The 12,270-nt window shown below is 43.1% G+C and overlaps 1 protein-coding gene across 7 annotated transcripts in view; it reads left to right on the plus strand.

The window, feature by feature from the left end:
• Positions 1-12,270, plus strand: part of ERI1 (exoribonuclease 1) — a 321,125-nt gene that overhangs the window by 207,929 nt on the left and 100,926 nt on the right. For 4 of the 7 annotated variants that reach the window (XR_006596383.1, XR_006596385.1, XR_006596388.1 and 1 more), the window contains one exon: positions 4,184-4,302. The exons of the other annotated variants lie outside the window; for them this stretch is intronic. The gene's annotated coding sequence lies outside the window, so the exon portion shown is untranslated. The remainder of the gene's footprint in view (positions 1-4,183; positions 4,303-12,270) is intronic. 7 annotated transcript variants of the gene reach the window in all.

The following is a 12,270-nucleotide window of genomic DNA, read 5'->3' on the forward strand; positions in this document are numbered from 1 at the left end:
AAGAGAGAGCGAGCATGAGTAAGAGAGGGGCGGAGAGAGAGGAGACACAGAATCTAAAGCAGGCTCCAGGCTCCGAGCCTGACACAGGGCTCAGGCTCATGAACTGCAAGATCATGATCTGAGCCAAAGTCAGACCCTTACCAATTAAGCCACCCAGGCACCCCTAAAAATTTTTTTTAATTGAGATACAGTTGACATATAACATTGTACTGGTTTTAGACGTGCAACAAAAGGATTTGATATATGTATATATTGTGAAATGATTAGCACAGTAAGTCTAATTAACATCCATCGTGTTACACACATAGTTATTAAGTGTGTGTTATGAGATCTTTCAAGATCTCCTCTCATAGCAACTCTCAAATATACAATGTTGCTAATATAGTCATTATGCTGTACATTACATCCCTAGAACTTGTTTATCTTCTATGGGGAAGTTTGTACCTTCTGATCAGTTTCACCCATTTCACCTACCTTCCCACCTGCCTCTGGGCAGCTACCAATTTATTCTCTGTATCTTTCAGTTCATTTTTCAAAATATTCCAGGTAAAAGGAGATCACATAGTATTTGTCTTTCTCTGACCAATTTCACTTAGCATAGTGCCCTCAAGGTCTATCTATGTTGCCGGATTTCCTACCTTTCCTTGGCTGAATAATCCATTTCATTAATCTGTCAGGGCACACTTAGATTGTTTCCACCTCTTGACTATTGTAAATAATGCTGCAATCAACACAGAGGTATCTTTTTGAAGTAGTGTTTTTGTTTCTTTCAGATAAATATCCAGAAGTGGGGCTGTGGGATGGTGTGGGAGTTCTATTTCTATTTATTTATTTATTTATTTATTTATTTATTTATTTACTCATTCATTCATTCATTTATTTAGAGAGAAAGAAGGAGAGCATGAGCAGGCAAGAGGGGCAGAGAGAGAGAGAGAGAGAGAGAGAGAGAAGGAGGGAGGGAGAGAGAGAGGGAGAGAATTCCAAGCAGGCTCCACACTCAGCATGGAGTCAGATGGGAGTGGGTGGAGGGGGCCTTGATGTCATGACCCTGGGATCATGACCTGGGCCAAAATCAAGATTCAGACACTCAACAGACTGAGCCACCCAGGCACCCCATTTTTAAATTTTTGAGCATCCCTCCTGCTGCTTCTGCTGTGGTTATACCAACTTACATTATGACCCACAGTACAAAAGGGTTTCCTTTTCTCCACAGCCTTGCCAACACTTGTTATTTTTTGTCTTTTTGATAATAGTCATTCTAACAGGTGTAAGGTAGTATCTCCTTATGGTTTGGGCTTGCATTTCCCTGGTGTTTTGTAATGCTGAGCACCTCTTCATGTGCCTGTTGACCACTTGTATGTCTTCCTTGGGAAAATGTACATGCAGTTTCTCTGCCTATTTTTAAATCAGATTGCTTTCTTCCCCCAGTGAGTTGCATGAGTTCCTTACATATTTTGGATATTAACCCCTTACCAGATATGCAAATAGTTTCTCCCATTCGGTACGTTGCCTTTTCGTTTTTGTTGGTTTCCTTTGCTGTACAGGTTTTTTGATATAGTCCCACTTGTTTATTTTTGCTTTGGTTGCCTTGTGTTTTTTTTTTTTAATTTTAGTTTCCAAAATTTTTTTGATGTTTTTAAAATTGTTACCATTATTTTTTTTTTACATTTGAGAGAGAGAAAGAGAGCGAGCAGGGGAGGGGCAGAGAGATGGAGACAGAATCCGAAGCAGGCTCCAGGCTCCGAGCTGTCAGCACGGAGCCCGACACAGAGTTGGAACTCACAAGCAGTGAGATCGTGACCGGAGGCAAAGTCAGATGCTTAACTGACTGAGCCACCCAGGCGCCCCTTGTTGCCTTGTTATTATTCTTTTGTCTGCTTGTGCCCCATCTTGGCTGACTCTTCCTTTGTCCTAAAGGCAGGGCACTGGCTGCTTTATTAGCAAAGTAAGATCCATAACACAAATTCAGCAGAAGAATCACAAGGAAAACTGCTTCAGTTTCGGGTTAGAACCACTGTAGTAGTGCTCCTTTTCAGTTTCAACAGAACCCACATTAATATCATGACAGATATTTAGAAGGATAAGATGACGGTGGGAGATTCCTCCCATATAAACCCAAACTCCCCAAGATTTGGAATCTCAGTTAGAAAAAGGAGATTTCAAAAAACCGGTTTCCCAAAATATTTACATTCCTAGGTGACAGAGACTGCCTTATTCTCTTCTTTTTTTCTAGGCTCTGACCCCCTGGGAAGAAAAGTATCTTATTTGGAGACTGTTAGTCCTACAGTCCCAAAGGTCCTTGCTCTCTTCTTTGATGGGCTCTTAGAAGCCTTTGGGTTACTTGAATCTTCAAGTTAACCCATGTTGTGAGATGTGTAATCAATCAGGGAGATTTTTCAGCGAAGATGCCTTCATGGGAATTGCTTTATCCTTTTTTCCTTTGTCATGCAGCACAATTCAACAGTTCCATTCAGACCTCGCCTAACATACACTCTCACATACGCAGTTCCAAATCAGCCATTTGCCATTTAGCAAGTGTTTTGTCCTATCCTTTGATTTGCTTCAGTTACATTTAAAATAGACTCTACGCTTGTTCAGAAGGTGTGACCAAGTTTCAAGCTCAGCCCTCCTTGGCCTGCTCACAAGGGAAGTTTTGCCGTAAAAGATGAATTGCAAAGTAATAGCTGGGCAGAGCCAAAATAGTCAATGCAATTACCCTTTGGTGCATTTTGGGAGGCTAATGATATTTAAATCAATTTGAGTGAAGAAGAAAAATAAATGTCAAACCAAATACCAAAGTGTGAGTAACCTACTGCGGGATTACTAGAATTACAAGCAGTTCCCTGTGCCCTAAGATTGCTCTGAGAACCATGTCAATATGCTAGTCCCATGGTAATTAAAAAAATCTAAAAAGCCAATACTTATTTTGTCAAAGGCACAAATGTAAATCCAACTTGGACTATGAAAAAATTAACACAAAGTTCTGATTTTGTTCAAACTGTGACAGTTAGCGATTATTCTTAAAATAATATTTCTATAAAGAACTTTTTTCTAAAATTCAAAATACTAGACAATCATAATGGAAAGGACTTGAGAAACTATCTAATTCCTTTATTTTAGAGATTTGGAAGCTGTGGCTCATTAAATGGCCAGCCTATGCCTCTTAACTAGCCAATGATATTTAACTTTGCCCCTCTTGATGTCTTTGTCTTAGATATTGTCCCAATTCTCTCTCCTCCATTCTGTTGTAAAAGAGCACCTCCCTCAAAAATTACTGTCAATTTTGGAGAAGGAGGAAGTCTTAAATTTTCTGTATCGTTATGTAAATAAATGTTGAATAAAAGATCCCTTGGATTAATCACAAAAATGAGTCAACTGAATTCTGCAGAGACATCCAGGCCATAGCATCCGGCCTTTCAGGGAGGCCGGATTGGCAGAAGGACTCCTGTAGGAACTTGCTAAGGGTTCACAAAATATGCAAAAAGACAATCCAACATTGGTGGCCTTAAATACAAGAATACCACAGCCTGTAGTATAGGAAGAAAACAAACCAAGAAAAAATAGTATCCACAGTCCTTTAAATAAGAAAGTCAGACCCATACCAGAGAACAGAGATGGAAGAAATTAGAATCCAAAGACAGGAAAATGAGGAAGGACACCAGAAAAATGGATAAGGGAGGTGACATCAAAGATGGCTGGATATTGTTAACAGGCTGGGAGTGAATTAGGCACCGGACCCCAAACTGTCTGAGTCAATGGAGTGGGCTAGCTGGTAAACCTTTTAACCTTTAAGACTACATAGGGAGTAATAGAAATATCTTGGTCTCAAAGTGGAATCCCACCTCTGGCCCTGATTTGTCTTGCTCATTGTATTTGTGTAATATTTATGAACACACTGTGTGCCAGACATAGCTTTAGGTACTAGGCGATAAGGTAATGAATAAGACGGACATAGTGCTTGTTTTCGCTGTCTATCAAGGAGACAGATACCAAACAAATTACTACACAGACAATTACTTGTGTTTGTGGCGAAAGTCGTGAAAGGAAAACACAGCATACAATGAACATTTATTAAAGGGGCACCTAACTTTGCTTGAAGACAAGGGGGAAATTGTGGTATCGGTTTTTAAAATGGAAACAAAGATCGAGTGGTAGTTGGCTAATTTGCATTTTGCATCTATAGCTGCACCAGCTGTTACTGTTTGGTGATTCAGGGAACCTGCAGACCTGACTGTGTGTCCTGGGACCCAGAGACAAGGTTGCCAGAATTTCCGCGGGGGAAGCCAGAGAACACAGGAGAAGGTGAGCCTTTGATGCTGTTGGACAACAAGCAAAGATGAGGCTCCTTCTCACTTCCACTTACAGGCTGTGAGGAAATAGGTTGCTGAATTGGAATCAGGCTGCAATTCATCATGCAGTCAGTGTCTGTCTGCCCTCAGTGTCCCCGTTCTGATTCCTGACCTGCATTTTGGTTTCTCTGATACTGAGGACCGCTGTGCACCCCAGTGTCCTAATTCCCAGATCTGAGAACCCAGTTTCTCCAGACTGTTCCCAGACTTCTGGATATTGCTCACTTGTGTGTTGGATCTTTGCTAGAAAGGATCTGGACTGGACAATGTCTGGGGCTCTTACGAGGTAATAAGCATGTCTTGCTTATCACAAACATGTAGAGTGACCCTTCAGGCTTTGACTTATCTTTGGATTCACGTTCCCATGGTCAACCCTATAGCTCTGCACAGTTCCCAACGATGCCCACACCTGTAAGATCGGATGCTAAAACACCAGCCCTGGCACCTGAACTGGGTTCCTTAGGACCATGACTATGTATGACTTGGCCCATAGTCCTCAAGCTCTGCCCCTAGAATGAGGTCCTGATGAGGCCCCTGCTACGGGTAAAGGCTGGAACATCAGAACTGGTTGACCAGAGTCCACAGGATGCATGTGAAACCATTTCTGTGGTGTTGAATTTCCCTAAAACGTTCCTTGACTCTGAGATACCTATGTATGCAGGCGAGGGTGTTGAAAGACTGAGGCATTCCATCGGATGGTAAGCACAGCAATAGACTTGTGAGGCACATAGTCGTCCATATGCTTGCACCGCCCTAAGAGAAATACAGAATGAGGGATGATATCTCCACACTGTCTGAAACACATACTGTACACAACATATCAGATCCTATGTGGAGTGTTGTTCACCATTTTGAGCACGGCATTGAAAAAGGGATTTAGACAGACTGGAAAATGTAATCAGATTAGTGAAAGGGCCCAAGATTATCCCTGCGAAGGTAGCTGAGGCTGAAGGAAGTAGGAGGTTGGCCTGAAGGAGAGGAAACAGAGCTGCTTTTCCATGTTAAAAGGCCTTGAACTGTCACGAGGGTGAGCAGAAAAGCAAAAGGAAGACAGATCCTCCAATCAATACAGGCCAAGTTTTCTAATAGTCTAGTTTGACTAGATCTTTGCAGAGATGGGAGCTTCCGAAAGGGGAAGAGCCTCCCCGTTGCTGCAGGTGTTCGAGCTCAGAAGGGGCAGTGGTGGGATGGAGTAGAGAGGGTCCAGGCAATGGATGGGCCCTTGGACTAGACGATCTTCAAGACTCCTAGTAGCCCTGGGATTCTGATTCTTGACTCTTTTGGTCCGACCCAACAAACTGCCACTCAAACCTTGATTCCAATGTTTTCCTGGATGTTCCTGACAAGATAGCCAAGGGAGTTTGCCTCTAGAGAAAGTCACGGGATCTAGAGATACCATGAGCTGAGAGTACAGTGTGAGGCTGCCCAGGCTCCGAGACGTGCAGCCCAGCCTCCTCTTCTGATGGACCCTGGTCTCCAGAGCCCACACTAAACACCAGAGACTCGTTTGTCATTGGTCCTTTGGATTAAACCCAAATGGACACACACTTTAGGTGTTGTTTTTTTTTTTTTCTTGTATAGGTGTTATTTCTAAATGAGGACTTGTATTCTGTAGAGACTGACACTTTACCCTGTTGAAGTACCTGTCTCCAGCTGAGAAGAGCCACTGTCTACTCTCTTAAAGCGGAAAATATATTTTCTTAAAGGTCATGAGAAGTGGCTTCACATGTGCTGTGCTCCAAATGTGTGTGCAAATTACTGAATCTCTTTAGGCTCACTTTCCTCATCTATAAAATGTTTATTTATTTTCATAGTGGACCCATATTTTTTTTCCCCAGGGGTCAGGTTCTGAAATGAGCAAGTAAGCAGAGAACGAAGATAGTTAGGTGTGTCCTTGATGAATTCACTTGAAGCCTGTACTGCATGTCAGAGACCTTTCTCCAAAGGTGATCAAGATAGCAAAGTCACTGCTTTAATGGGTCCCAGCTATTTGGCGGAGGGGGACAGTCCTCACCCTTCTGTGAACATTAAGCATTACTCGCAGACTTAGGAGTAAGAGGGAATGATGAGGAAAGGCCCCTCCAACAGCACAGCATTTCAGCGGGGATCTGAGTGATAAGAAGGAGCCTCCACGTGAAGATTAAAGGAAAGAGCATCCAGGCAGAGGGAACAGCCAGGATAAAGCTCCTAAGGAGAGAATGAGCCAGAGTAAAGCAGGCTAAGAGGAAGTTGTCCAAACTAAGGCTGGGTGGTTAAGGTGGGGAACTACATCATTTCGGGCTCATTTGTTTTCCAAGTGTGCCAGGAGGGTTCTAAGCAGGGGCAGGATGTGACCGGTCCCCCTTTTCAAGCTCTCTCTGGCAGCTGCATGGAGAGGGATGGCAGCGTGGGAGGAGGGAAACACGAAGACCGGGGAGGAAATTTGTAGCAGTGAAGGCAGGAGATGCTGGGAGCTCGGACTTGGGGCGGTGGCGGGGATGGCGGGGGGGTAGCGACAGATGAGTTTATGCTTTGGAGGGCGAGTTGATGGGGGTAACTGAGGGGTTGGATGGGGTGTGGGAGAAAGAAAGCAATCAAGAATAAGTCAAAGATAACCATTATTTGCCACTAAATCCAACGCAGGTTGTTTTTTCCTCCAGTGTCCATAATGTTTCTTTAATGGAACACCTGGTGAAGTAGTTGTCTTCTAATTGGGGCCCATATTGTATGGGGGAAAATGTGTATCTCCAAACACTGGAATCCCTCACAGCCTAGAGAGCTGCTCACACTCTGAGAGGCCCCCAGGACACGAGACCAGTCATTTCATGCTTCCTTCATTTCACGCACTGTGGGGCACATGGGCCGTTAAGTGGGATGGCAGGGGTCCCACGGTATCCATGGTATGTAGATTTATTTAAGTTTTCTTTCAGTCTCTCTCTTTCTCTCATTTTAAATTAAGATCAGTTAAATGTGCCTGATAAATACACAGTGACTCCACCATAATGAGGATCACACCTTATGTTCGATCATGTCTTCATTAGGACTCTGAAATCCTTGCTTGGCACATATGTGTTCCTTTCCTTCTTTCCTCACCCCCACCCACCTCTTCCCACCTGCCCCAACCACACTTACCTATTTAAGCATTCGTTGTCTCAGAAATCTGCTCTCAGATGTTTAATCTTACACAATAATTCATGTCAGATCATTAATGAGTGTCCATGATCCTTTCCAAGGTAAAATAAGTAAACCAATAAATCTGTATTTTAACAGATACCTTCTGAAAACACCTTGTTTCAATCAAAAGTGGAATTCTAGTAGCAGAAATGTAGGCATTGTGGGATTGCTGGAGAAGAGGCTTGTGGGTAAGGGGCCTTTCTGTACCTACATCTCACCCCACAGGAGGCGCCAACGACCACGTCGGCATGGATATAGCAGACATAAGAGTCCTCTCAGTCTCTGAGAGCCACGGCCCCCTCTGCCTGGGTGTGCAGAGGAAATGCCCTGGAAAGGAAGGGAGCTGAGTGATGGTTTCTTAGGAGAAATAAAGCCCGGGTGGGAGTGGACGTTTGAACAGAGCAGGGTAAGTAAGCCGGGCAGACCTGAGCCGGGCAGACTAGGCTGAGCCTGTGCGAAGGTCTAGGTTTCCAGCTAACCCCACTGCTACTCTCAGTTAAAACTCAGGCTGACACTTGCATATTTTCTTTCACCATCCTTCCATCCTCACCCAACCCTTGGAGAGAAAAAGCTATTCTTCTGGCTTCTGGTGTTAACTCGCTGAGAAGTCGTGCTGTCCGTTCATCTCCTCGTGTGTAGGATGGGACCAACACCCTCGTCCTACTATGCTAGTTGCAAGGATTACATGAAATTCCACACCATGCTGGCCCAATGGGGGAAGCCAATGGAAGTCAATGGCTATCTATTGAGCACGTACTATGTGCTGGGCACTGCTCTGAGTACTACAGAGGTAGCTGTGAACAAGATAAAGTTCCTGTCCTTGAAGGGCTGGCATGTTAGCGAGAAGAAAGAGGGAAGGACCTGATAAATAAATAACATAAGCTCAGATTGTCAATGAAGATAATCAAATAGGGCAATGGGGTAGGGGGTCGCAGAAGGGCTTTCTGGCGTGATGAAATCTGCGCTCGGATCCATTCATTTCTAGTGCAGAAAGAGTTCCTTCTTCTCCCAGCCTTGTGATTTACTATACCCATTAGCACATTCAAATAAAACTTTGATTAAAATGGAAGCTTAGAGAATATTTTAATTAACTGAATTTTCTAGTCCAAAGAATGTTAACTCTCAAGTACTCTTTTTTTTTTCTTACATTGTTGTATAAGGGTGTTTATAAATACTAATGTGTTCAGTTCATGTTCCTGATGGAGCAAATATAGTAGAAAGAAGGGCTAATGAACTAAAAGCCTCTTGTAAGATCTGAAGTTCATTACTGGGATCCTACTTTAGGGCTTCAGATACTGATGTTGTTAAAAAGAAAGTTTGAGCCAAATTGGATACTGATTCCAGTTATAACCTAGAAGTTCTTTTTAAAATAAATCAGTGAAGGGGTACCTGAGTGGTTCAGTTGGTTAAGTATCTGACTCTTGATTTCGGCTCAGGTCATGATCTCACACTTGTGAGATTGAGCCCCACATCAGGCCCTGCACTGACAGTGTAGAGCCTGCTTGGGATTCTCTCTCTCTCCCTCTCTCTCTGCCCCTTTCCACACCTGTGAACATACACTCTCAAAGTAAATAAATAAACATTTAAAAATGAAATGAAATAAAACAAAACGAGTCAGTGTTACCTACTTTGTATCTAATAAGCAAGTTATAGGGGCAATCGTGAAATATCTGTGTTCTCCTGGTCCCCTACTTTTGAGTTCTTCATCTTTCTCTTGGTCTTCTTGACTTTATCTCCTCAAGCATCCAGTGAGTTAATATTCTGTTTTGGTTATCAAATCCATGGTCAAAAAGGCATTTGTGCATAGATTAGAAGAAGTGATGACACTAGCTATTGTATTAGTGTCCCCTTGTTGCTACAATGAAGAACCACAAACATAGTGGCTTGAAACAATATCAGTGTACTCTATTACAGGTGTGGAAGTCAGAAATCTGATATGGGTTGTATGTGGCTAAAGTCAAGGTGCTGGCCAGACTCAGGCTGTGTCCCTATGGAGGCTGGGGGGAGACTTTGCTTCCTTGCTTTTTCCAGGTTCTGAAGCCTGCCGGCATCCTCTGGCTCATGACCCCGCCCTCCATTTTCACAGCCAGCAAGATAGCATCTGCAAATCTTTGACTGAATCTTTCATGGTCCCATCTCCTTCTGTGGTTCTGACCCTGCCTCTTGCCTCCTACCTCTAGCACCCCAGATAATTACACTGGGTTTCCCGGCTAATCCAGGGTCACCATCTCATCTCAAGAGGCTTAATTGAATTTTTGTCCCTTTTCCATGTGAGGTAGCATTGTTATAGGTTCCATTAAGGTGTGGACATCTTGGGTGGTGGAAGTGGTTGCAGGGGCATTATTATTAATAATAATTATTAATTATTAATAATTGATAATAATTATACCATATGTTATTATATTATAATAATTAATAATTGTTATTAGTTGTTATTAATAATTAATTGTTATTATATAATATATTATATATGATATAATAATAATTATATCATATATCATTATGTTATAATAATTAATAATTATTATATCATATATTATATTATTATATTATAATAATTAATAAAAATTATTATTATTATTAACAAATCAGGAGGGATTTGTTAACAGAGGGCAGAGCCAGGATTCATATTCCCATATTTCAGTATTTAAAACCAGTAGAGTTTCCCAGGAGTGGTAAAGTGATAAATGTAGTAATTAATACTCCAGAATTGACTCCTTACCAGATCATGTTCCAGACCATGGGTCCCGATTTGGGATTGGAAATCTTAGTGGCTGGATCCAAGTTGCATTTCCATAGCAGGCTTATCAGAAGGCTCAGTAGACGCTGAAGTCCCCAGGGGACACATAGGGTTAAACCCAGGACCAAGCAGAGTGAAGGTGTTTCTGGGGTGACCATAGGGCTCTCTGCATAGTTTTACAAAGGGAACCAGAAGTTCCACTTCTGTCTTTGATCCCTTCGATCCTTGGAGCCCTAGGGAGGCCACCATTTTATAGAGCATTGTGACTGAATTACTACCAGGGAACCATGTGCGGCAGCTGGCTTGCTGAAGACATTGAGCCGAGACAAAGCAACCCTCCAGTTCCTAGGAAACCTGGATTTTCTCTGTGTCTACGGCCAGTGTAGACCAGCCCGCCAGCTCTGCATCCTCAGGCAGAGGACCCGGAAAAAGGAGCCACCTGCCACGCTGGCATGTTTCATGTGCGTGTGCGTGTGTGAAATGACCTTACTTTAGGGATGAAAAAAATACCTCTATGTACACTTTAGATAAGAATGGCCCTGTGGTTAGTTATTCAGGCCAAAGTCTCTTCTCTCTTTTTCTTATATAATCAAATCAAATACAGTTTAATCCTGAAACTAGGGAAGAGGCAGTAGGCTAGAAAACTCTTTGGCCAGCTCTCAACTTTGGGAAGAGCTTAAAAAAAAAATTCCAGTCTTTCCATTCATACAAGAATCTCAAGTGTCCTACTTGAATATGCAGCTTTTCATAGATTATAGTGTGCCAGTTCTTTGAAAACATCTGCTTGTCCCCCACCTCCAATGTATTCATTCATAGATTTATTATTGTTTTAATTGATTAATGGACCCTCGTATGTTTACAACGGCTTGAGGTCATAGAGCAGTTTCTGGTCTTATTCAGCTTACGATTTAGAAGGGGAGACCAAAGTGGCTTTGGGTTATAGAACTCTGGGCTCTTGAAGTGAGACTCTTTGATGTTTCTGCCGCAGAGGGAAAACTCTGTGAGACAGGATGGTATCTGGCAGTGTAGACACCCAAACGTTTATTGGCTGAAGAATCATAAGACCATTGTTTGGGCCCCAGGGTAGCCCATTGACAAGACATGAGCCCAGGCGGCTCTCTTGGTGATGAAATTTGCTGTAGTGTGGGCTGGAGGCAAGAACAGTTTCTGGATTCGAGATCTTCCCTGGTATCTCATAACACCCTCGGGACCTCGGCCTCCCACCTGGGAGACAAGAGACTCAGATGATGAGCCAGGTTTTTCGTGGTCATTGAGGGAGTCACAGACTAACTCATCCCATGCTGGTAGGAGACAAGCGGATGTAATCTAGAAAATGCTGGGATTGATTGAGAAATACAACCTAGGCCTTGCACAGAGAACAATTTAAGGAGAAATTAGAATATAATACATGTGACTTTTAAAACTGAAAAAGAACGTAAGCTCATTTTCTATTGAATCATAAAGTGTTTCAGGGCCTGAGAACTCCCATCCGTTTCTTTTTTTTTTTTTTTAATGTTTTATTTATTTTTAAGACAGAGAGAGACAGAGCACGAGTGGGGACGGGGCAGAGAGAGAGGGAGACACAGAATCGGAAGCAGGCTCCAGGCTCTGAGCTGTCAGCACAGAGCCCAATGCGGGGCTCACACTCACGAACTGTGAGATCATGACCTGAGCCGAAGTCGGACGCTCAACCGACTGAGCCACCCAGGTGCCCTGCTCCCATCCATTTCTGAAAGACCCAGCACCAAGCGCTCCACTTGGTTAAGCCTTTTCCTCCCATGTATAGAACCTAGATCTTAACAGCATTTTCCTTATCATCCAAGCCTCAGTGAAGGAAAAACCGAAGCGGCATTTCCAAGTTGACACAGCTCGTAAATGGAAAGCCAGCACGAAAACTCAATGCTGCCTAGTCTCAGGCCCTTTTGTACCTTGTGTCCGTGTGTCACCTTTGTTATGCTGTGCCCAGGGCCTGGCACTTCTGGATGCTAAAGATAGAGCAGCGGGCAAGAGCCAGGGAGCTCTCATCTT

The sequence above is a fragment of the Felis catus genome, chromosome B1 (assembly GCF_018350175.1).
Source record: "Felis catus isolate Fca126 chromosome B1, F.catus_Fca126_mat1.0, whole genome shotgun sequence".
NCBI classification, from domain to species: domain Eukaryota; kingdom Metazoa; phylum Chordata; class Mammalia; order Carnivora; family Felidae; genus Felis; species Felis catus.